Genomic DNA, 25,753 nt, shown 5'->3' on the forward strand with positions numbered 1-25,753 from the left:
GAGCATCCTCCAGTGGGAGTCATCAGAATTCCTGAGGGTAGGACTTAGGCAGGTGAGAGGGAATTGAAGGCATTCTGGAAGGGCAGAATGCTCAGTATGAGCCAATGTCAAAGACTGGACTGAAGCAGGAAGTCTGAGCAGGAGTTTCAACTAGATAAGTCAGATATAGTTAACTTATTATTTTTATGATAACTGGAGTGAAAGCAAGGAACCTGAAAATCTCTAGCTCAGAAAAAAAAATCTTGTTAAAGCTTTTAGATTTTATTTATTTATTTTTAATTGTGGTAAAAAAAAACCCACAAAAAACCCCACCATAAAACTTATCCTCTTAACCATTTTTAAATGTGGAGTTCTGCAGCGTTAGGTATATTCCACATTATTGGGCAACAATTCTTCAACTTTTCACTAAGCAAAACTGAAACGCTATGCTCAATTAAACAATTCCCCATTTTTTGCCTCCCTGTAGTCCCTGGTGGCCACCATTTTGTTTTCTGTTTCTATGAATTTGACTACTTTGATACCTCATGTAAATGAGATCAACTCGTATTTATTTATTTATTTATTTATTTATTTATTTATTTAGTGTGTATGACTGGCTTATTTCACTTATCATAGCATATGTCAGAATTTATTTCCTTTTGAAGGATGAATAATATTCCATTAATTGGTTATACCACATTTTGTTTATCCATTCATCTATCAATGGATATTTGGGTTGTTCCCACCTATTGGCTATTGGGAATAATGCTGCTATGAATATAGGTATGCAAATATCTCTTTGAGACAGTTTTCTTTCTTTTTTATTGAATTTATTGGGGTTACATTTGTCAATAAAATTATATAGGTTTAAAGTGTACCATTCTACCATACATTATCTGCACATTGCCTTGTGCAATCATCATCCAAAGTCTAGTCTCCTTCTGTTACAATTTATCCCATTGGTATAAATTATATCTTCTATCTGCCTCTCACTTTCCCTTCCCTCTGGTAATCACCATACTGTTGTGAGACTTTTTTTTTCAATTCTTTTTGATGTATACCCACTAGTGGGACTATTGGATCATACTATAATTGTATTTTTAATTTTCTTTTGAGGAATTTCCATATTATTTTCCATAGTTGCTATACCATTTTACATTCCCAACAATAGTTCAAAAGGGTTCCAATTTCTTCATATCCTCACCAAAAGTTATTTTGTTTTTTCATAGTAGCCATTTTAATGGATATGAGGTCATATCTCATGTGGTATTAATTTGCATTTTTCTAATGCTTAGTGATGTTGAACACCATTTCATATATTTTTTGGCATCTGTATATCATCTTTGGAGACATGTTTATTTAAGTCCTTTGATCACCTTTTAAATTGTTTTTTTATTTTGTTTTATTGTTGAGTTATATATAGATATTAGTTTTACAAATTAAATTGTATTAAAAACACTTCAGGTGTACAAAAATATAAAAAATAACTTAATAGACACCTTTATACCAATAGTCCAACCTAAAAAAAGAACACATTACCAATATATTTGAATTTGCCAATGTCCTCGCACTGATTTCATTTCCTTTCATATATCCAGTACCCACCAACAGAATTATTATCCAGACTTTGAAGTTTATTATTCCCACCACTTTTATACATGAAATATATATATATGAAACATATATATATATATACATGAAATATATATATATATGTGTGTGTGTGTATCTATATATATATATATATATATATATATATATATATATATATATACTAGAGGCCCGGTGCACGAAATTCGTGCACGGAGGGGGGTTGTCCCTCACCCCAGCCTGTACCCTCTCCAATATGGGACCCCTTGAGGGATGTCTGACTGCCCATTTAGGCCCGATCCCATCGGATCGGGCCTAAACGGGCACTCACAATCCAGGACTGCTGGCTCCCAACTGCTTGCCTGCCTGCCTTCCTGATTGCCCCTAACCGCTTCTGCCTGCCAGCCTATCACCCCCTAACCACTCTGCTGCCAGCCTGTTTGCCCCCAACTTCCCTCCTCTGCCGGCCTGGTCACCCCTAACTGCCCTCTCCTGCAGGGTTGATCACCTCCAACTGCCCTCCCTTGCAGGCCTGGTCCCTCTCAACTGCCCTCCCTTGCAGGCCGGGTGCCTCCCAACTGCCCTCTCCTGCTGGCCATCTTGTGGTGGCCATCTTGTGTCCACATGGGGGCAGGATCTTTGACCACATGGGGGCAGCTATATTGTGTGTTGCAGTGATGATCAATCTGCATATTACTCTTTTATTAGATAGGATAGAGGCCTGGTACAGGGGTGGGGGCCAGCTGGTTTGCCCTGAAGGGCGTCCCGGATCAGGTGGGGGTTCCCTTGGGGTGTGGGGTAGCCTGAGTGAGGGGCCTGTGGTGGTTTGCAGGCCAGCCACGCCCCCTGGCAACCCAAGTGGAAGCCCTGGTATCTGGAATTTATTTTCCTTCTACAATTGAAACTTTGTAGCCTGGAGCTGAGCCAAGCCTGGGGCTCCCTCTGAGGCCAGCCAGTAGCCATTTGTATTGGGGTTATAATTGAAACTTTGTTGCCTTAAGTGGGTGGGCCCGGCCAGGGTGTGTGGAAAGCTTTGCTTCCCCTGTTGCCGGCGGCAACCCTGGTCTGCTCTCTCAAGCTCCATTCTGCCGCCATTTGTTTGAATTTGTTTACCTTCTATAATTGAAACTTTGTAGCTTGAGTGGAGGCTTAGGCCTGGCAAGGGCAGGCAGAAAGCTTGGCTTCCTCTGTTACCTAGGAAACCTTGCTCTCTGTGGCTGTAGCCATCTTGCTTTGGGTTAATTTGCATACTCACTCTGATTGGATGGTGGGTGTGGCTTGTGGGTGTGGCTTATGGGTGTGTCAGAGGTATGGTCAATTTGCATATTTGTCTATTATTAGCTAGGATATGAAATATATACACTGAATGGCCAGATTATTATGATCTCTGAACACAATAATCTGGCCACTCAGTGTATATCCTATATAATAAAAGGCTAATATGCAAATTGTCCCCTCGACCAGGAATTCGACCAGCAAGCAGGCTGGCCAATCGCCCATGTCCCCTCCCCCTGGCCAGGCTGGCTGGACCCCACCCATACATGAATTCATGCACTGGGCCTCTAACACACACACACACACACACATATATATATATGAAATCTGTATGTAGTATATTTTGCTGGCTTTAAAATTCAATATAAAAATTGCTTATATTCTTTCACAACTGCATTTATTATGTTTGTGAAATTAATTCTTGTTCATACATGTAGTCTCAATTTACTCATTTTTCATTGCTCTATAGTAGTGGTTCTCAAACTTTTTTGTCTTAGGATTCCTTTCTCTTCTGAAAAATTATTGAAAATGTTGAAGAGCTTTGGTTTATGTAGATTAAATCTATCAATATTTGCCATATTGGAAAAAACACTGAGAAAATTTTAAAACACCTCTTTATTAATTAAAAATAACAATAAAAATCCATTGTATATAATACCATATTTTATGATAACTAATATTTTTCAAAGCAAAAGAATTAATGAGAAAGTGTCTTTTTTTTTTTTTTTTACATTTTTGCAAATCTCTTTAATGTCTGGCCTAACAGAAGACAGCTGGCTTCTCATTATCTATGTCTGCACTCAGTCTATTGCTCCTAATATGCAGTCTCTGTAAAACTCCACAGTACAGAATGAGAGTGAAAGGTCAAGATGGACTGAGTAGTACTATCAAATTAGTTTTGACCTGAGTCCTGAGGATCTCCAGAGTTCCCTGGACCCCACTTTGAGAACTGCTCCTTAGTAGTCCATTGAAATAAATATATTATAGTTTAAAAAACATCTATTCTTCTGTTGTTCTTATTTTTTCTTTTATAAACCATGCTGTTTGAACATTCTTGTAGAGTTTTTTAGAATAGGTGCACAGTAGTTTTGGTGTATACATGTCTTCACTTTCATACTCATTGCCAAATTGCTCTCTAAAATTTAAGATCTGTAAAAGCACCAATAAATAGTTTTTGAGCACCTAAAATTTCAATGGAGATTATCTCTGGGAGGCAGGAAATGTGATTATAATTTTTAAAACAGAACTATAATTAGCAGTGTGAAATTGCATCTTGTGTGGAGAAAAGTCTCCCAAACAAAAAGGTGATTAGCCATGGCGATGGCAAAAACAGAGCCACAGAGACAGACTCTGGCAGAGCTCCTTCAAGTATTTCTAGGGAAAAACACACCCATCTCCCTCCCCATCCTCTTAAATGCCAGTTCAACCAGCTATCTGCTGAATTCAGCTGAGTGACCTTAAGTAGTTACTTCACTTACAGTGCACTCATCTGTAAAATGTTAATATTTCATGATTGTATAGATTAAAACACACTATTTTCAAAGATATAGTCTTGCCCTGGCTGGGTAGCTCAGTTGGTTAGAGCATCATTTGGATACACCAAGGTTGCAGGTTCAATCCCAGGTCAGAGCACATAAAAGAATCAACCAAAGAATGCATAAATAAATGGAACAACAAATTGATGTTTTTTTTCTCTCTCTCTCTCTCTCTCTCAAAAAAAAAAAAAAAAAAGGTATAGTCTCTTTAGGACACAGGACTCACCCAAAAAGCAACAAAGCTCAGTGGATGCTAAAATCCACACTGATTTCTGAAGGAATTACAATTCTGAAGACAGAAAACTCTGTAGCAGTTGCTTTAGGAGCAAAATGGGGCTCAGAGCTGGGAATCAATGAGCGGGCACTGGAATTGGATAAGGGGGATAAGGTTGGGAAAGAAAAAGAGTATGAAAAATAGTCCCCTATTTTGATAGCTTGGTCAACAGCATGTAGAATGGCAGTAGCTAGCTGAAAATACTGTGGCTGTTGACATTTGTATTAAGAGCCCTCCATTTATATGGCACCTGGTAAGGCCACATCCACTATATATTGCTCTGAGAAGAGGCAAACATCTCACTCATCTCTACGGCAGGAATTCTGTCAACTCTTTCCCCAGAAAATGAAAATGGAAGTTATATTTAAAAAATTATTGTAATATCAGATATCTCTTCCAATAAGTCTCTTTTTATAACTTACATTTATTGGGAAAAATTACTTCTATTAAAATAACTGAGTCCAATCCTATGATGACTCATTTGAATCTCCTCATGATAAGTAAGGATTTGTTAGTGTCACCTTTAGTTGATATGAAAGCAGAGTGGTTATTTGTTTGCAGAGCTTAGTAGTAAAACCTTTCATATTTCTAAATGGTGCATATACAAGTCATTTTTAGGAATTTTTATTTCAGACAGTAGAAATTCAGATGAATAAAGTAATTCTTTGGAACAGACCGTTAAACAAAAATATTTACTAAACTGTAATTCCGTGCTATCATTGGAGGGGGGAAAAGACATCCATTGCTGTGTATATATATTTTAAATAAGTATCAAAGTAGAATGTAAGGGTTTCAAAGGCTGCCACTAATTTGAATTACTTTAAGGGTAATGCAATACACCAATTTTCTAATGTTATAGTGAGTTTTTATAAGTGGATATCATAAAATGGATTGAAAAATAGGGTATGGCTAAGAATGACCTTTTCATCTATAGACCATTATAGTAAGAACTAGAGGCCCGGTGCATGAAATTCATGCACTGGGGGCGGTTCCCTCAGCCTGGCCTGCACACTCTCACAGTCCAGGACCCATCGCTCCTTACTGCCCGCCTGCTCATTGCTCCTTACCACTCAGCTCACTGCTCCTTAGCTCTGCCATGAAGGCAGGAGAGGCTCCAGCCACTGCCACTGCGCTCGCCAGCCATGAGTCCTATCTTTCTGTGTAGTTGTCTATGGGCCAACTGCTCTCTTCCTTCTCACTTAGGGCGAGCAGCATGTGAGGGCAGAGTGCACTGTCATGGAACACAGAGGGCTGCCTGGAGCTGAGGGGAGTGGCCGGGCCAATGGGATGAGAGGTGGACACAGAGGACGCTATCTCACCCAATTGTGGGGGGGGGCTGGCTGGCCTTCATCTGCCTGACCCCACCCAGGGAGGGGCTGAGCAGCGTGTCCGCTTCTCCATTCTCCATCCTTCCATCTGTGACACATGTCACCCTTGCCAGGCCTCCCCCAAAGTGAGTTCAGCTCAATCCCTGAATGTAAAAGGGCACGAGGGGGGGGGGAGGCTTCACTCCAGTGCCCCCTGATTCCCAGCAATAGGACCTGATCTCAGGATGGTGGCCACAGCTGCAGAACATAGATCTGTTTCAAGAAAAGTTGGGAATGCAGACTTTCGTATGAGCCCCTATTCCAAAAGGTGGCAGTTTATTCACATTGTGGCAAAGACACCTTCAAGAGTAACACAAGTGGGTAAAGTCAGGGCCAAACCGGGCCATTTCCTCATCCAATCTCTCTGAGGCGCATGGGCAGAACCAAGTCTCAGCTCTTCGCAGGACACTCCTGGGGTTTTTTTAAGCCTAAAGGACAGTAGTCTGTCTCCATTCTTGTTTTTTGGGATTTTTTTCATTGTCAGATAAAAGGATATGTACATTAGGGCAATCCTCTTGAGATACAATATTCCAGTTGCACCCATGTGACGACAACTGTGCCCCTCAGAGGGAGGGAGCCGACAGGTGGGGAGCAGGGAATTCTGAAAACCAAAGTGATGACAGAGATGCTAAGCCTTTCCTTCACCTATATGACACCCTCTTCAGGTGGCCTGCAGGTCGGGCGTCTGCTGGACCTTTACCATTTGATGCCCTGGCAGGCTGCCCTGGGCCTTGCTAGGCGGTGTGCAGGGCCACCTGGGCCCAGGGGGAGTCCCCCACCCGCTCCAGCCACTCCTGGTACAGCTCCTGCACGTGGGCGCTGGTCTCCGGGGGCCACACCGGGATGGCAGCGTAGATGCCTTCCATCTGCCACAGCAGTGCCCTGTCTGCACGCCCGTCGTCCACCTGGGCCTGTCCCCTGCCGCTTAGGCATCCCTGGCGCAGGCCAGGACCTCCACGAAGTGGCAGGGGAACTTGCCCCTCTACAGCTCCAGGAGCACTTCTGGATGTTCCGAAAGCCGTAAGCATCCTCAAAGCGTAGCAGAACCGCTCCGTCCCTTTTAAGGGTGACCTCCTGGAAGTCTTTGTTCCTCAGGGTGCGGTAGGTGAGCAGCCCCATGTCCTCGTTGAACAGCTCCTTGGCCATGTTCCTGAAGAAGTGTGCCAGGTACCCGTCAGAGCTGGCACCCTCATGGAGCCTCACCTCCTTCTCCTTATGTCTCCAAACAGAGTGTCCACGGCGGCGTCATTCGAGGCGAGGTCACTTTGCTCCATTACCTGGACAATTTCACCTGAAGTTAACACATAGTCAGCTCCCTGGGAACTATGTAAAGCTGTGGGAACATCTTCTCAAAGGGCCTTCAGTTTCTTGTCATAACACGGGGCCACAATGACATGGAAAATCTTGTCTGGGGACAGGTTCTGCTGTCTGGTGAAGTACTCCTTCACCAGAGAGCCCATGATCTGTTGGGGAGACTTGGCCGTGCAGAGGTGGGGGTGATGGGGTGATGGGGTAACCCAGCACACACTCTGCATATTGGTCCCAGCCGGAGCAGGCGGAGGTCAGCATGGGTAGCCGGGGCTCTTCCTCACGGTGCTGACAGTACCGACACACAAATTCCTTCTGAGGCTCCAGGATGCTGAAGTCCGCAGCTATCTTCATGTCAAAGACAGTGCACCCCTGGGCTTTTGAGGAAGCGCAGAGCCTTCTGGATGCATCAGTGACACTGAGGCTGAATTTAGCAGCAAAATAAAGCAGAGACTGAGGACACATGGACACTGCCAGCACCTTGTGCTGTGAGGTATCACATTTCTTATTAAAGTTCAGAACACGGAAGAAGTCCTTGGTGTTCTGTTGAGAAACTTGGACTCCTTCCTCTGCAGTCACACAACTGTCACACGCCAGGCAGTCACTCAGAAATAGCTTGGCATCGGCCAGCTTATGGAATTCTCCCTGCTCTCCATTCTCCAGAGCTGGACTCCAGACATAGACTGCGGCATTCTCTTGGTCATCGGTTTTTGTTTTTTTTTTACTACATTCCTTCCGTGTGCAGTGATCACACTTCATCTGGAGCGGGGCGGGTGGGGGCCGGCTCGAGTGACCTGGAGGAAGCATGGGGAGAGCAGTCAGCCACTGCTCATCGCCCCTGGCGCTGCTGGTGGTATCCGTTCTTCCTTGTGGAGCGTCTAGGGAGGGGAAGCGGCCTCCGTGCCCAAGGCCGAGTTCCAGGAGGCCGGCAGCTCTGCCGGGATCATGCTGGTCCTTTGGTTCCTGGCCTGTCCTCTGGATATTGTACCTGCAAGACTACTAAGGAAGCCAGTCCCCAGTTCCGCCCCGCCTCCGCCACCGATTGATTGGAGTCTGAGGGCCGGGAGGAGGGACCAAGAGGCCTGCCTTCCAGCTGCTCGCCAGTCCCGCCACACCACTCACTCTCACTCCAGTTCCCTGTTAGCTGTTGGCCATCCCCTGATCAATGGGAGCCTGTGGGCGGGGGGAGAGGGGGGAGCGGGGAGGGACCAAGTGGTCTGTTTTCCACCCACTCACCACCCACTGCTGCCACAGATTCATTGGAGCCTGAGGGACCCGGTTTCCCCATTAGCCATCCCCTGATCAATGGAGCCTGGCCAGGGGATGGACCAGTTGTCCGTTCGGTCATTACAGACCGTGGCTCTTTCTATATATAGATTATTACCTTCTCATTATTCCCTTTGTTCTTACTTTATGGATCATGTTTTCAAAGCAACAAATGATATGGGGTATCTAAAAGGGCCAAATGTACCAATGATGCCATTTTTCATTTCTTTTCCTGAAGTTGTGGTTCTATCACCTTTCCTTCCACTTCCTCTGCCTTCTGGTGTCTGCTGCCCACCACCCTGCCAATCTTGCTCTCTCAGAAATCACTGATGATGCCAATTTCCAGATCCACTGGTTCATTTTTGGTCTTCTTCCTTGATGACGCCCCTTCTTCTCTCCTGCTGTCCTTCCACATCTTTGGTCACTCTTTAGTTGTTTTGTTCAGCTTTTTTAATCTAAATAAATATGGAATATGTCTAGGTTTTGATTTGACTCCTTTCTGGCCAAGCCCATCCATACTGATGGCTTCAACGATCCTCTAATTAGTGATAACTTCAAAAAGTACACTTTTCTTGACTTATAGTTGCATTTCCGTCAGTGCTATATTTTCAACTGCATATCAGACGTTTCCAAGTGGTATTCCACCAGCTCCTCAAGCACAACCAAAACAACTGTGAATTCTACTTTTTCCTCAATGCCCATGCCTCTCTTCTTTCTCCTGTCTTGAACAATGGGTTTGCCATCTACTGGGTCTTCCAAGCTACAAATATTGGAGTCAACTGAGAGTACTCCTTTATTTTCATCCCTTACATCCAACTATGCAAAAAGTCTTATGGATTTTATGTGGTTATTTCTTCTGTATTGATCTCTAATATTCAGTCTTTTGGCTTGAGAACTTCAGATATCTTCTCTAGATTATTACAGTGAATACTTAATTAGTATAGTCCCCCTTGTCTTGAATGCTGCCTAGTTCTTCTCCACATTACACGTAAGAGCTGTCTTTTCATATCTCTTCCATGTTGAAAACAAATGAAACCTTCTTTTTGCCTAAAGTAGAAAGTCTTCGTAATGGACAAACTTAAAAACTTTAAGGAAACTCAATTGTGGCTAAAGACATAGCGTAAACAAGGCATTTAAAAAAGTATTTTGGTTTCTTAAAATGTGTTCTTTTCAGTAGTCTTTAATTTGTTTAAAAGAACCTTAAGCAAAACAAATCTCCCCTCACACAACTATAAAGATGAAAAACAGACATATAATGAAAAAAGAAACAGCTTTATAAACACATGGAGGAGAAATATGCAGAAACCCACAACTGATTTAAACTTGCAAAACCGCAGCTTTAGCTCAACTAAAGTAAAGATGACTTAGATAAAATACAACCAGAAAACTGAGATTAAAGATATGGGGTAAATAACTTCAGCTGATGGTTTAGCAAGCAAACCATCATGAAGGTGTAGGAAATTGCTTTGGACTAGGAAGCTGATGGATTGACTCCACAGAGCCCCTGGCAACAATGTTCTTAGGGAAATCCCTGCCTGCTGGAATAGTGTCACCTATTGGACCATGTCCCATTCACTTGTGAGGATCTGGTCACCTTAATACAGGAGGAGAGATAAGACTTTTAGGTTGAAGTTGAATTTTTGAAGTTGATGTGGAAGAGTATTGGTGTTTATCAGGTTGTTTTAGAGCCAGAGTTAAATAGCAGATGCCAAGAGGCTTTCAGAGTGGTCTTGACTTTGCTACCAACCAGCTGTGATACCCTACACATCTCACTCACCTCCTATGAGCCCGGGATTCCTTCTACTCATGTCAACAACAGGCAATACAAAGTTAAGGATTTTTAAATAAAAGATATTGATCCTCATTACTAATAGGAATCATCATAGTAAATAGTCAGATTCCATATATTTATCAACATGTATTTACTGACCACCTACTAAGTGCCAGGTATGTACTAGCAAAGGAACATAGTGGTGATAAAGGAGCCATTGCTCTGGGCCTCATCCTCATGGAGGAATGGAGAAGACAAGGGTTATGCATTATTTGGGACCAGGAAAGGACAGAATATGCCTTTTCTCTGTCACCCGGTAACTTGTCTGCATGCTCTTTTCTTTTTTTGTAACCGTGATTTTGGGGTAGTGAGTACATATCAGATATTTTACCTCTTCTTCACTCTCCATAAAGAGAACATTTAGTAATGTAAGCACAGACTAGGTTCCAGAAATCTGTCTCTTCAGTTCTTCTCTTCCATTGCTGCTATTTTATAGCAGTTGCCATGATCTAAATTATCTTATTTATAATCTATTTACATTTTTATTGTCTTTATCCTCTGAAAGAAAGTAGGCTTCATGAGGGCCGGGACACTGACCCTCTTTTCTCCCTTGTACTTGCAATCTTCAGATCAATCACTGACCAATGATCAATGCTATACTTGATCAATAAATATTTGTGTAATGAATCAATTCCAGCCTTTCCCTTTTCCATAAAACGTCCTATTTTCGGTAAGTTACTAATTAAGCCACAGTAACATGTGAAGGAAATCTTAGCGGTGCTTGCATTTTTAAGAGGATCTGTGTTCCTTATACTTCTGGTTGGCAGAGTTTCTGGTACGGGAATAAAGTGAAGTAAGAACTTTCTGGCAGCATAATGGAGGGTATTTTGAGATCAGGCGGGAAATAGCATTCCGAAGGCGGTCACCCTTTGATTTGCTGGGAAGTCTACTCCAAGAAAAGAGACTGCCTCTGTACTGCTCTGGTTTTTCACACCTTCATTCCTTCCTCTTTGGCTGAGTTCATACATCCTGTAAAGGTGCTGGCCATTGGGCAGCTGCCATTGGCGGTACACGAGGGACAGAAGGACAAGGTTAAAATGGAAGTGTAGATGCTTTGTTTTTGCCCCTGAGTGAGTGCATCATGGATGTTCTGTGCCTTGGTGGTTATTATTATTTTCCTATTTATTCATTTTCAGGGCTAATATTTATATATTCAATAAATTGCTCAACCTCTGAAAATTGTCCATTTGCTCAAATGTGAAGCATCTATTGTATTTTGAATGTTATTTTGCAAACCAACCAAAAATAATAAAGACTTCTTGAGATTTTAAAAAATAATTCTTTGGAAAATATTGGCAAAAGAAATGTTTTCTTGACTAAGAATATCTCTTTGAACTTTCTGGAATCGTGATTCAGAAACTTGTCAAATAATAACAATGAATAAATAATAGACATAAAAATGACCAGAAACTTAATGTGAACCTGGTTAGTGAGTCACAAACATAAAAACATATGGACTATTCTGCAACTTATAAAATTATATCAGACATATATATTTAAAAACAAAATATCTCACAGCATAACAATATATTACTCTTATAATTTCCAGAACAACCCCATAAAGTTGAATTTTAAACTTCAAAGTTATTGCTAAAGAATGTTAATCGGGCTGCATTTCTCACTCATTTTAATTAAACAAACTTTCTTCTTAGCAGCTCTTTGCAACTTACAACAGTCCGTGTGTGTGTGTGTGTGTGTGTGTGTGTGTGTGTGTGTGTGTAGTGTCCATATATGATGGAATTTTCCATTTCTAATCTGTTTAGTGTATTGTGTTTTTTTTTTGTTTGGTTTGTTTTAAAATATATTTTATTGATTTTTTACAGAGAGGAAGGGAGAGGGATAGAGAGCTAGAAACATCGATGAGAGAGAAACATCGACCAGCTGCCTCTTGCACACCCCCTACCTGGGATGTGCCTGCAACCAATGTACATGCCCTTGACCGGAATCGAACCTGGGACCTTTCAGTCCGCAGACCGACACTCTATCCACTGAGCCAAACCGGTTTCGGCTGTTTAGTGTATTGTTAAACACGTGAAAAAACTGATGAAAAAAGAATAAAGATATAAGAGGAAAATCCAAGTAGGGTGCCATGAGAATTTGAGATTGGGATTAATAAAAGACCAGGAGAATAAATGAATAAATTAGGATTCTAAAATACATTTTTCACGTTTATTAAAATGTATTTTTCCTATATAGTATTGTAGGTTTGAAGGATAGCTGGCAAGAAGGAAACACAACATAATAAATCTAATATCTGACTTTACTGGAAAGGAAAAATGTAGGCAGGGAAGAAATCGGAATCCAGGTAGATGTTCAAGGTTAAGGAAGAAAGGAGGACCAGGCACAGGAGTTTAGCTATCTGTGGGCCTCATCTATGTGCTGCTGCCTCCGTGGGAACTTGGGAGTGGCCAGGTCAGTGATGGGGGCCAAAGCAAAGCACTGGGCAGTCTCCTCCCTCACCATTTACTGGAGAAGCAGAAACTGCGAGAGTTCCATGCAGCTTTTTTGCCATTTTAAAACATCTCTCCAAACACCTGGAAAGATTTGCAAGCTGTATGGGGTATAGAGATCCATCCTCTAGGGCCAGTGGCAAATGCCTGGGAAGGATCTAGAAAAGTAGTATAGGTCTAAGCAGGGCTCCTGGCGTGACGTATGAAGCTGAACCTGAGTATTTCCTCTGTTACTAAAATGAGTAATGTATTACATAGCAAAACAAGGAAATGTGCCCAAACAGTAATTGAGATATAAAGAGGGAAGGAAGTGTCAAAACTCACTTCTTAGAATTACTACCAATGTCAGGTAGTATTAAAAAAAAAAAGTCAGTAGATACAGTATACTGTGAATTTCAGACTTAGGAGAGTGTTAAGAACATGGGCTACAGCATCACGCTGCTGGTGCTCAAACCCCAGCCCTGTCATTTTGTTTAGTAACTCTGTGCCTTTGAACAAGCTACTCTACCTCATCTGTAAAATCAGGACAATAAGAGGATCTACCTGAAATGAGTTAATGGATGTAAAGTGATCAGAGTAGCACCTGGTATACAGAAAAAAGCCCAGTATCAGCTATAATAATTAGTACTTAGTTTATATACTCAGTAGAGTCAAAAGAATGATGGTCATGTCCTTCCACTATTTAGCAGGAAAACTATTTCCTCACGACGAATGCTTCCTTTACAGTGCATGGTGAAAAGAAGGCTACAGGTTCTTTTAAGGTAGGTGCTCCCTGTTGGTGTCCAGCAAGCCATGTGAGGGGCTGGATTTCATTTTGCAGTGGATGGAGAAAACAAAGAGTTCTCAAAGTAGGGAGTGATGGTCAGATTTTTGTTTTAGACAGAACCTTCTGTCAGCAGAGTGAAGAGTTGGTGAGAAGAGTGAGACTAGAGGCTCCATCTCAGAAAATAAACTTGAGATTGTCTTTATGACCTATTATCATATCAACAGCTTACATATTTGTGCTAGACCATGTTTCCAAAGACGGCTGTCACAGCATCCACACTTCCTCTCTTCCTACTCTTCTGCAATACCACTGGGCCGCTCCCCATGGAAGGGTGCCATCTACTGCCCTCCTCACGAGCTTAGCATGTTTTGACCAGCAGAACATGATAGAAGTGCTGCTCTGTGACTTCCTCGTTTAGGCCTTAGAGACCTGAGTTTTTGCCTTTTTGTGTTTGTAACACTCACTTTCTGGATCTAATCACCATGAAAAGAAGCCCAAGGTATAGAGAGAAAGAGGGGACATGAGGTGGTCCTAGTGTTCTAGCCATACCCACCCAGCAACATGCTATGTATGTGAGTGATCCCATCTCAGATCTGACTGCAACCTCATGAGAGACCCCAGGTGACATCATGAGAAGCAGAGTCAGCCCAAATTCCTGATCCTTAAAATGGTGTCATTTTAAGCCACTACACTTTGGGGGCAGTTTAAGGTTATTCATATGCAAAGCAATACTCTGGGTCAAATAAATGCATGTCAAATAAATAATAAACTGCAGCCTTGACAATTTCAGGGCAATAGCATTGCTCTACTGCCAATATGTGCCAAGGTGTACTTCATCCTTGATTACTTATTAGCAAATCTCATTTTGAGTGTATGTCATACTTCACTAATTAGCACTTAAGTTTTCTTTTTATTTTTTATTTTATTTTTTTTTCATTTTTTAAATATATTTTATTGATTTTTTACAGAGAGGAAGGGAGAGGGATAGAGAGCTAGAAACATCGATGAGAGAGAAACATCGACCAGCTGCCTCCTACACACCCCCTACCAGGGATGTGCCCGCAACCAATATACATGCCCTTAACCGGAATCGAACCTGGGACCTTTCAGTCCGCAGGCCGACGCTCTATCCACTGAGCCAAACCGGTTTCGGCTTAAGTTTTCTTTTTAAAAGGGGTTCTCAGAAAATGTAATCCTCTGATTCTGTCTTGCAAAAGACTAAGAAAATGTGGTGTGTGGATTAAAATTCCCCAGAGTTCAGACTGAACTTTCCTGTTGGTAGTTTTAAAACAAATATCCAAACAAATACATGTTTCACTCTTTGGAGCTGCAGAATGTTTGCTGAGTCTCCATAATTGGCTATCTTTGCTGTATAGCTGTGTCTCAAGATAGAACAGTACTTCAATCAGTAGTGTGATCTCTCTCGAGGTCTAGCTTTTTACATCCAGAGGTCTAGGTTATTCTTCCATGAGAAAATACCTACAATATTTTTCAGGAGAAAATTGATTTTTGCATACTTAAATAAACATATCTTCTCTCTGTTCCGAATACTTGTAATCTTTCTGTGAAGAGAAGGGACTCTTCTTCCTTTCATTTCTTTTGAAATAAATAACATTCAAATATGTGTTAGCATTTCTTTCTACCAGCTCCACCTATGGGAAACTGTTAACAGATGAGTTTTGCTTCATTAATTTCTAAAAATATGTGTTAATTTATGTTTAGCAACATTGGCATTTTTTTTTTGGTCAAGTATGTTGTATTTATTTGATTTTAATAAGTAACAAAAAGCATTTTCCTACTGCTCATATGCCTTACTAAAGTGCCTTTAGTCACAGATCTCAAGTGTACTATAAATATTAACAAACCTCAATGCACAGGAACTAGGAAAGAGTCCCAGTAGAAAAGTCCTTCTTTTTATTGGAATGGAGGAAAGGTTACAGAACCTTGTTCTGTGCCTTTGGCAAATACTTGAGATGCCTCTGCTTCAGAACATGGAATTATGCAAGTTATATCTGATTGGATTATTTCATCAACATTAAGAGGATTTCATCAAACTCTAGGATGAGCTCAGTTGTATGTAAGGGGTAGAGTAATTCAAGTTCCTCTTAAGAAAGAGTTTATTTATGGCTACTGTTACTATCACCCCTTTTGTAAAATCCTGAATATTTCCTGGAAAATAATTACATGCCAATTTACTTTTCTCTTTGAATGACTAATGAAAAAGAATTGAAAGAGTCCCAACCCTAGAGGAGAGAAGATCCCATCTGGCTATTATTCATCATTATCTTATCTTCCAGAAACAAAGTTCACTGAGGAAATCAAGTTACTCTTTTGGGAGAACCAGCATTTTGATAAAACTTGGTTGTTATAACATTCCGGTGTTAGCACCACCAACAACACAGTAGAGGAAAAATACTATGTTATTATCATGTGAAATTTTGTTTTTGCAAAATCAAGACAATGTAGTTCAAGCAGGTCAGACTTGCAGCCTGCGGGCCACATGTGGCTCATAACAAATATTTTTGTGGCCCAGCCAATAAAACAGTACGTAAGAAACGTTTTAATAAACATTTCGTAACTTAATTTTTACAATATCCTGTTATACATAATTACGAATAACGAACTACAACGTTCGCTAATGACTGATTACTATAATGGTGCTGCATTCATTTCCCTTATGTGTCTTACATGCAGGTGCACCATTTCTCTCCACTAATACTAGCAGTGAATATTTTAGCAGCCGATTGCCACGTCATTAGTCTTGGACTGACTTGTTTGGTGCATGCAACAGGAATTCGCTTTCAGAGAACAAGAAAAATAGGTTTACTTGCATTATGCTTATTAATTTGTGCAGTTATTCAGTGTCTGGTAAGTTAATGTTCAAGCAAAAATATTAATTTTTGTTCAAATGTTCTATTATCTTCTGTTAACAATTACTCATTTATTTCAGCCCTTTGTATTCAGCATGTCTCTATCAAAATAAACCTACGTTTCTATGAAAATTGAAGCTTTTGTTTTTTTGCATCCCTCATAAATTTAAACCTTGTTTATTTGGCCCATGTTAGCCTTTGGGTCTGACATGCTTGATGTAGTTGAATGACTTCAGTAATTGGGTGACTGCACTTCAGTTTATTGCTGAAGGGATACCCATTCCACTACTGATTATATTCTCTAATCTATATGGGCTATTCACCAATACTTATGAAGGTGCTATTGTCTGGAATCCTTAAAATTTATCCAGTACTGTACCACCTCAGGTACCCAGGAACATGTGGATACCAAAAGACTATCTGAGAAACAGCTACAAAATGATAGGACCAGGAGGAGTCCGAGAGACCCCCTCATCCAACTCACTCATGCTATGGTCAATATGGCAAAAGTGGAATAAGAACCTTGGTCTCCTGGCTCCCACTTCTGTGACCTCTCTTCCTGCCATCACTGTTGGATGGCTCTGCAAGACTGGCAGGGCCATCGAAGAGCAGGACTAAAGCAGGGGAATGATGCCACAAGATCTATAGCCTTTCTCCAGTTCCTTCTGCTAAAAGGTACTATCTATTTTGCATTCTCAATTCCCTTGTGTGCCAACTCCCATAGTTCCCTGTTTACTGTAGGGAAATTGGAGAGCAGTGAGGTGGAGAAACTGGCACCTTAGAACCTGGAAGCAGTGGGTGATATAGTATAGATACTGGCTTATCCGAAGTCAACACACCAAAGGGTAACTGTGTACATGGCCCTATAAACCACTCTCAGTCAGACCCCTAAAATTCACCTTGAGGATGTGGACAAACATTGGAGTGCTTAGGGCTCTTAATACTAATTATAGGGTTTGACAAATGTACATCATACTCAGAATCCTTCACGTTGGTAAATGGAGGAAAATCAAATATTTCCCTTCACTCTGAGAGGCTTCATGAGCTTCCTCAAGTCTGCAGTCCAAGCTCTGTGCCAAGAGTTAAAGAAAAGGAAGGAAATAGAAAACTTGGCACATGTCCTTAGGCTAGCTTACTCAGGAGATAATAATTGAATAAAATATCATTACTGAGCTTCAGTCATGAGCTGAATAGAAACCGCAAGTCCTTAGAAATTTAAAAACATAAGAGGGAGGGTAAACACATGACAAACTACATGGAAAAGGTATAACACAAAAAGACACTTATTTTTAAAAGACACTTACTCTATTTTTAAAACATTTTTCTTTAAATGCTTTCAATTATTTTATCTTTGGCATTCTTTTATCACCCAAATTCTTGAATCTAGTCTTTTACTTTTTACCTTTCCTACTCTTCCTGCTTTAATGACTTTTAAGATAATTATGGCTTTGTTTTGAAGAATCCTTGAAGTCTTTTGTCATTTCATTAAAAATTTCTTACCTCTTTTAATATCTAATATTTTCTTTTTATTAAAATAATTAATTTTAATAAAATTATATAATTAATTTCTCAGTATATCTACATTTAATGTCTATCTTTTACCTCATTTGTTTGCTTGTGGGATATTTCATCTATATATTACCTTTTATTTCCTGATCATTCGTAGGTTGGCCTTTTTTCTTTTATTACTGGAATTTTAATAGTCAGCAAAATAAAAAACTGAGAATGAAAGAGGGAGAAAACCACATCATAGGCAGGGGGAGATGAAGTTTTTCCCTTGTAGCAAGTTGTCTCTTAGTATTTAAAAATGTTTCCCATTTTCTTCAACTTTGACTTCCTAGTAGAATTTTTCCAGATAATTCTAGAGAACCACAGGCAAAAACTGCCCAAGATGATAACGATTCTACTTGTATGAACATTTAAATGACTAGATTGGGGTTGTTTTCTCCTACTTTTAAGCACACAGTACCTTAAAAATTACAGGTTGTAAAATTCATGGTTTATTTATTTATACCACTAATATTTATTGAACACCTAATATATGTCAGATATGGTGATAGATGCTAGGGATTCAACAGATAATAAGGAAGAATGTGGCTTCTAACCCCAAGGAATTTATAATGTTCTGGGGAAGTAAAAAAGTAAACAAACAATGGCAATATATTCTAAGTGTAGTGGTAGCTAACAGTTATTGATTGATTACTGTATGCCACACATGGTGCTAAGTACTTTATATAGATGATCTCATATGTACTTTAAGAACATGTGGGAGGAGATAAATTCCTAATTTGGAGGATCAGGAAAAGATTTCCAGAGGATGACATGTAAGGTTGGGACTGAAGATATGTAGAACTAGCCAAAGGAAAGAAAGGTTTAGAGGTTGGGCAGAAAGTTGTTGAGGCAGGGGATCCATGGGACTGTTAAGGAGCCTAAAGAGGCTGGACTTGGAGGAGCGTGATGTGTGTGAGGCTGAAGAGGACAGGGGACTGTAGATCAGCTAGCACCTTCCACTTCATGTCACAGAGTCTGAGTTTCATTCCAAGGGCATTGGGTAGCCACTGGAGAACTTAGAACAAGGGAATGACACACTAAGGTCTGGGATCCAGAAAGATCCTTTCAGCTGTAGCGTGGAGAATAATCCATAGTAACAGAGACCAGTGAGGAGGTTCTGGCAATAATCTAGAATAAAGCTAGTGGTGGCCTCTAATCAGAGCAGAGGCAGAAAAGGTGGATGGAATAGGGAGATATTCAGGGGGTGGAACTAAAAGAACTTGGTTTGGGGTAAGCCTGGAGGTGAGACATCAGGCAAAAACATTTAGATTTCTGGTTAATACAAGAACAGATGATGCCAAGGCAGGGATGGGAAAGAACGAGAGGGAAAATTTATGGGAAAGAGGAAAGAGAAAGATAATACACTCAGTTTGGGATGTTGTGGTGCTGGATGTGCCTATCAGCTATCTGTGGAAGAGGATCAGTAAGACTTTGCATAGGTAATGGTTGGTTGGTGGTCAACGAGGAGATGGCTCTTGAGGGCAATGAGGAATGAGGTTGCTTATGGCGTGAGAAAATTGAGGAATATTAATCTTGCAAGGGACAGAAAGCAGAGGAAGAGCTTGAGAAGGAAGCAAGGCAAAGTGCTGAGAGTGCAGGGATGGTGGCGACAAGAGAAGGTCTGAAATACTGCTATAGGAAGCAAAAGAGGGCTGACCAGGGAAAGTCCGAGGGCCTGGCTGGAGTTGGAAATTATGGAGTTATATCATCGTGAATTGGCATAGTTCCTTTTTTTTCCCCACGGAGAACTCATCAACCTCTGTATACACACTGGAAAAAGTAGGCAGTTGGATTCAGCTCTGATCCCAGGGACCCCAGCTTTAAAAAGGAAAGCACATCATCTCATATGGTACCACCAATGCTTGTCTTCTCCTAGCAACAAGGAGAAAGCTTTGGGAGAGGAAAGAGAGGCCATTTTCATCTTTGTCAACTTCTGGTTGAATCATGCCTAGTCTGTATCATCAGTACTATTTCTCCTTAAACAATCACTTCTAAATCATGTATGTAGGGGCTACCCTATCTAGAGGGACCTTTTTTTTTTTTTTTTTTTTTTACCTTTTAGGTGCCCTCTTATCCATGGTTTCCCTAGTCCTTCAGGGAATGCTTGGGTAGTAATTACAATGATTCTGCACTACAGAAAGGTATATAAGCACAAGGTGAGATAGGAAAAGCAATGAATTCAGGAGTACCTTAAGCCCAGAGACTCCTGACATCAGGCATCAAATAACTTGGTAAAGAACTCATTGGTTACCCCCTCACACCCATTAGGATGGCCACTGTCATAAAAACAGAACATAGCAAGTGTTGGTGAGGATGTGGAGAAACTGGAACCCTTGTGCACTGTTGGTGGGAATGTAAAATGGTGAAGCTGCTATGGAAAATAGTATGATGGTTCCTTAAAAATTAAACATTTAACTCAACAATTCCATTTCTGGGTATATGGCCAAAAGACTTTGAAGAGATATTTGTACAACCATGTTCATAGCAGCATTATTCATAATAGCGAAAATGTAGAAGCAACCCAAGTATCCATCAACAGATGAATAAACAAAATGTGGTCTATACATACAATGGATTATTATTCAGCCTTAAACAGGAAGGAAATTCTGATTCATATTACAATGTGAACCTTGAGGAACCTTGAGGACATTATGCTAAGTGAAATAAGACAAATACTGTATGATTCAACTTATATGAGGTACCAAAGTAGTAAAACTCATAGTTACAGAAAGTAGAATGCTGGTTTCCAGGAGCAGAGGGAAGTGAGGAATTGGAAGTTATTATGTAATGGACATAGAGTTTCAGTTTTGCAAGTCAAAAGAGTTCTGTTGGGTGGATGGTAGTGCTGGTTGGACAACATTGTGAATATACAGAGTGGAGGCCAAAGTAGGTTTATAGTTGTGAGTACACAAAACATAGTTTATTCTTGTATTATTATTTATTAATTCTTGCATTATTTTCCATTAGAACAACTGTAAAACTAATTTGTTCCATTCTGTATTTAATGCTAATGAACTGTACACTTAAATGTTATGTATATTTTACCACCATTAAAAAATTAATTTGTGGGTTGTTCAGCTCTGTGGTTTATGGCAAGTGCTTGGTGGTCAGATAAACCTGACACTACTACCACTTACCAGCTATAAAAGCTGGACAAGTGACTTAACCTCCCTGGGCCTCAATTTCCTCATCTGTAAAATGAGGATGATTATGGTAATAATAATATCTAATTTATAAAAGCTTTGCAAAGATTAAATGAGATAGGAATGTTTGTCAAATATAAATAAAGTTGGGAGTATAAGATCAGGTACATAAATTATAAATAATAATGACTCAATAAAACTATGCTTTACTGTTTTTGTTGGCTCTGATTATTATCATCATCAATATTATCAGCTTAATTCAAAGTTAGCATTACCCTATATCAACCTGTAAAAGTATGTGCTGCCAAAATGAGTGCCTTTAAATATCTGCTAGTTTAATCCCAGAGCAGAAATCTAAGATTCTGGGCTTGGGTTGAGATATCCTAATTCCTGAAACCTCTGGTTCTCATTTGCCTCAAGGATAATTTTAGATGAGAGGACAATATGAAATTTGTGTATAAATGCTTTACATGTTAAAATTTGTTTCCATTACTGCAAAGAAATGCCTTTTAATTCACCTTTCTGCCCCAGCATTATGTTTTTCAATGGGTGTTTCATAGTTTCTGCCTTAGCAGCCAGAATAGGAATGAAAAAGCAGAGTTAGATGCGTTGCTTCTTGAAAATGTGATGGTCAAGATTTCAAAGGAATGGACAGAAACGAAAGAATGAGTTTAATGCTATGCATGCCATCACAACACTAATTTCTCCACTTTTAATGACAGATTTGACTTGGGACAATACAGTTATATAAATATGGAATCACATGATACACGTGTGTTCTCTGGGATAGTTCATCATGTAACAACTTTTTATCTTACATTATTTGTGGAAATTACTTGAAAAAAAAAAAAGAAATAAAAGACTGAATTATATAAAAAGAAAATCACCTGAAATCAAATATACTCTTATTAAAAGTCACATTAGATTAATACCTCAGCAATAGTTTCAGGGGCAAACAACATAATCAGTAACTCTAAAACATAAACTGCATTAAAAAGGGGAGTATTAATTCTAATTCCTATTTTAAAGGCAGGCCAATGTCCTGCCATTAAGCTGGGTTATGGAGATTTGTGGAGCTTTACTCCTGAGTGCCAGTCACAGATTTGTACTCTAAACCCTCTCAAAACAAAATCCTAGACCCAATGCACAAAGAATTTTAGACGAAACGCCAAATTCATTATAGAGGAGAATTCTGTCATTTCCACAAAGAGAGAGAATATGTTACAGTGGAATGAGGGGCCTTTATAGAAATGATCAAAGACAAATGAGGTATTCAAGGGAGCCTCCAGTACCTGCCATGAACAAGAGAAATAAAATATTAGTGTTGGAGGGGATCAGTGAGATCATAAGAACGACTGAGCTGTGAATAATTGAGCAATGTCCCTGCATCCCTAAAAGAGAAGAGGGACATCAGCAAAAGGAATCAAAGTTCCAGTAGTGGACCCATGTATTTTCCAAGCAGACTCAACAAAGGGAAGGGGGTGGAGCGGTGGGAGAGACGGTAAAGAAGTCGCACAAGAGCTGCTTGCCATCCTGCGCCACCATAGTACAAGACAGTGACGGAAGTGAACATGACAAAGCAGAGGGTGGTGACAAGAGTTTCCCCTGGAAGTTTACATTTTACAAGTTTACAGAAAATCACAGGAGGCTGAAACAAAGGCTAGTGATGCGGAACAGGTTACTCTTGACATCAGAAATAAGACTTGATGAGCCCAAGCGGGGGTGGGTGGGCCGGAAGAGATCAACCAAAGAACTTGTATGCATATATGCGTAACCCATGGACACAGACAATAGGGAGGTGAAGGCTGGGGCGGGGGACGGGGAGGGGGGGACCTAGAGGGGTCAGTGGGGGAAAAAGGAAGACATATGCAATACTTTCAACAATAAAGATATTTTAAAAAATAAAATATGTTCCTCTCAAAAAAAAAAAAATTCCCAAAACCAAAACCAAACCACAAACACTTAAATTACATTTCATTTATAAGTTGGGAGTTTTACAAATGATGCTTTGAAGGTTTTAAAAGCTCTTCCAATGCTGTGTCTTTAAATGTATGTACGTTCATTTTTATTTTTTTTGGCTTAAAACAAAACACAAAAAACCCCCAAAACAATACATAAATATATGTATGTACAATCAGCAGAAGAAAGAGATAGCAAGAGTATTCGGAGGCAGACACCTGCCTCAAACAATGGCAATAATCTCAGAGAGGATTTTAAACAGCTGTGCATAAACTTCAAAAGTAATTGCAACCAAATTAGCAAATGTCACCCTCCTTCCCACTAGACACAGCATTTTTAAAAAGAGATCAGGCATCTGCGGGTAAGCCTGCCATTTTACGAGTTGCCTAAGATAAGTTAAGGGGGAACGTGAAGATGGTGATTCAGAAGGTTGGGGTGTGTGCTGGGAGTGGGGCACCCCAGGGCCTTACAAATAGGGCTTGTCCCTGAAGCATCCCAGCCAAGAAAGGGCCTGTGGCGGTCACAGCTCTAGGAAACAATGCAAGGGGGGCAGCAACCCGTGGGGCTGCCGGACCTGTGTTCAGAAAGGGCGCCGGCCCTCGCAGGACCTGCACACGCCCCAGGGATGGTGGCTCTCACCACTGACCGGGAGAAGCGGCGAGCGAGCGCTCATTCTTCTCTCCAGGTCACCACCCCTCCCGTCAGCCCTTGCCATTCCTGAATCATCTTCTATGAGCAACTTGGAGCAGGACAGCCCTCAAGGACAAGGCAGGTCGGCGACACTCACTTTGCAGACACAACCCAGTTGAGCCAGCCTTTGGCTCTCTCTCTATTCATGCCCACGGTAGTGCCTTTAGCATGAACAGTCCATTTCACGAGGATCATTGGGGCTCTTAAAAAGCCAGTGAAATAAAGACATTTAACTATCTATCCTTGTGACCCTCAAAGCTTGAAAAACAAACAAGGATCCCTTAAGGCCACCGAATTAAGCACCAGACATGTTTGTTTTTTTTCTTTTTAGTTTCTTTTTGCATCTAGCAGAGACCTACCTCACCCTAACCCCATGCCGGGGAAAAGAAACTTGGTTTGTTTAGAGGAGCGAGTGTTGGCAGCCCTTCCTGCTGCTCTAGCAATGGATTTCAAAAACACAAGTTGCTCTCTGTGACAGGTTGCCATCTGCATCAAACATATCTCCTTACAAATGTTTGCCAGGAACATAAAACTTTCCACCTTCTTCCCTTCATCCCTCCTCCCTTCACTAGTTCAGGTGAGCGTTAAAAAAGCAAGAAGGAAGGAGGAGGTGCAGCCAGCCCGGTGGCCTCCTTGCGGCCAAGGTCCTCGCCATCCGGTGCAACCCGCACGCAAGAAACCCCCGAGAAACCAGTGACCCAAAGTTTGCTGCGCTCCTGTCTCTCCGATTTCTCTATCGTTCTGCACCCCCCTTCCTGGAACATGTCACCACGGGAGCTGGGTGAGCCGCTTCCGCTGGGCCGGGGTCCTGGACCCACGCAGACAGACCTCCCGTCCCTCCCCTGGCCCGCGACGAGCGGCCACGCAGGGACCTACCTGCTGGGTGGGCTGCCGGTCCGAGCGCAGCTGTCCCGCGGTGGCGCGGGCACTGGCGGTGCCGGCGCGGTGGGTGCGCCCGCAGGCAGTGCCGGCCAGGGGGCGCTCGTCACCCCGCGCTCGGACCGCAGAAGCGGGTCCTGGACGCCCGCCCGCCCAGGAACCAGCCCAGCGCACAGCTGCCGGCGCCTCCTCTCCTTCTGCGGTGCCCGCCCCTCCCTCCAGCCACGCTCCTTACAGGTTCGTCTCTCCCCGCTGTGGCGACCAGAAGGGGATGGGACACGCTTGGGGTGCGAAGTTCAGGGAGGAAGGGGCGCTGAGCTCGGGCCACACACTGGCTGATGCGAGGAAAGGATAGGGGGGGACTGAAACCACATGATTCTACAGCTAGACAAACTGAAAAGCGAAAACGATCCTTCAGTGGGAAGAATCAAGGTCACCCTGTAAAAAGAACTTCACCTATTTTGTCTGTTTTTACACTAGAAAGGACTTGTACGTATTTTTGTTTTATAATTACCTGCCTGGGAAGGTACAATTTTGGGTACAATTCTGTGCCTTGGATCGTCTTTCCTAGGTTGTGTCTGACCTGGGATTTTGATTTTCCATCTGCACACCGTTGTTTTATTTATAATGTCCAAAGGTGCCCTCTCTGAACTGAGCCCTTGAAGGTGTAATGGAATGTCGTGACAGTGCATTTGTCAGTTTAAGACTTTTGTGCTTCGCTGACATGAATGATGATCATAATGAAGATAATTAGGGTGTTCCCCCCTATACTTAATAGAATTCTCTTTTTCCCCATTCAGGTTAGAAATGACTTGTCTGGTTACCAATACTATATTACTATTACAGAGCTATTCCCTCTCAACCATGACACTAAATGATTAAAATGTGCTTGGTTAAGGCTTTTGTTGCTTTAACAAACTAGGACCTGTGAGCAATAAAACAGAAATACTTTTAAAAATAGAGAGAGAGAGAGAGAGAGGAGAGAGAGAGAGAGAGATTAAAAAGGTAGGGAAAATAAAA

General features: G+C 41.3%; 1 protein-coding gene and 1 pseudogene across 1 annotated transcript in view; both read right to left on the bottom strand.

Moving 5' to 3' along the window:
• PRKCQ (protein kinase C theta) overlaps positions 1–24,782 on the bottom strand; it is a 139,817-nt gene extending 115,035 nt beyond the window's left edge. Inside the window, exon 1 of the mRNA XM_054726320.1 lies at positions 24,731–24,782. The gene's annotated coding sequence lies outside the window, so the exon portion shown is untranslated. The remainder of the gene's footprint in view (positions 1–24,730) is intronic.
• On the bottom strand, positions 6,754–8,087 carry LOC103298600 (nuclear prelamin A recognition factor-like; annotated as a pseudogene).
• Positions 24,783–25,753: the final 971 nt, after the last annotated feature.

Source organism: Eptesicus fuscus, chromosome 2 (genome assembly GCF_027574615.1).
Source record: "Eptesicus fuscus isolate TK198812 chromosome 2, DD_ASM_mEF_20220401, whole genome shotgun sequence".
Taxonomy (NCBI): domain Eukaryota; kingdom Metazoa; phylum Chordata; class Mammalia; order Chiroptera; family Vespertilionidae; genus Eptesicus; species Eptesicus fuscus.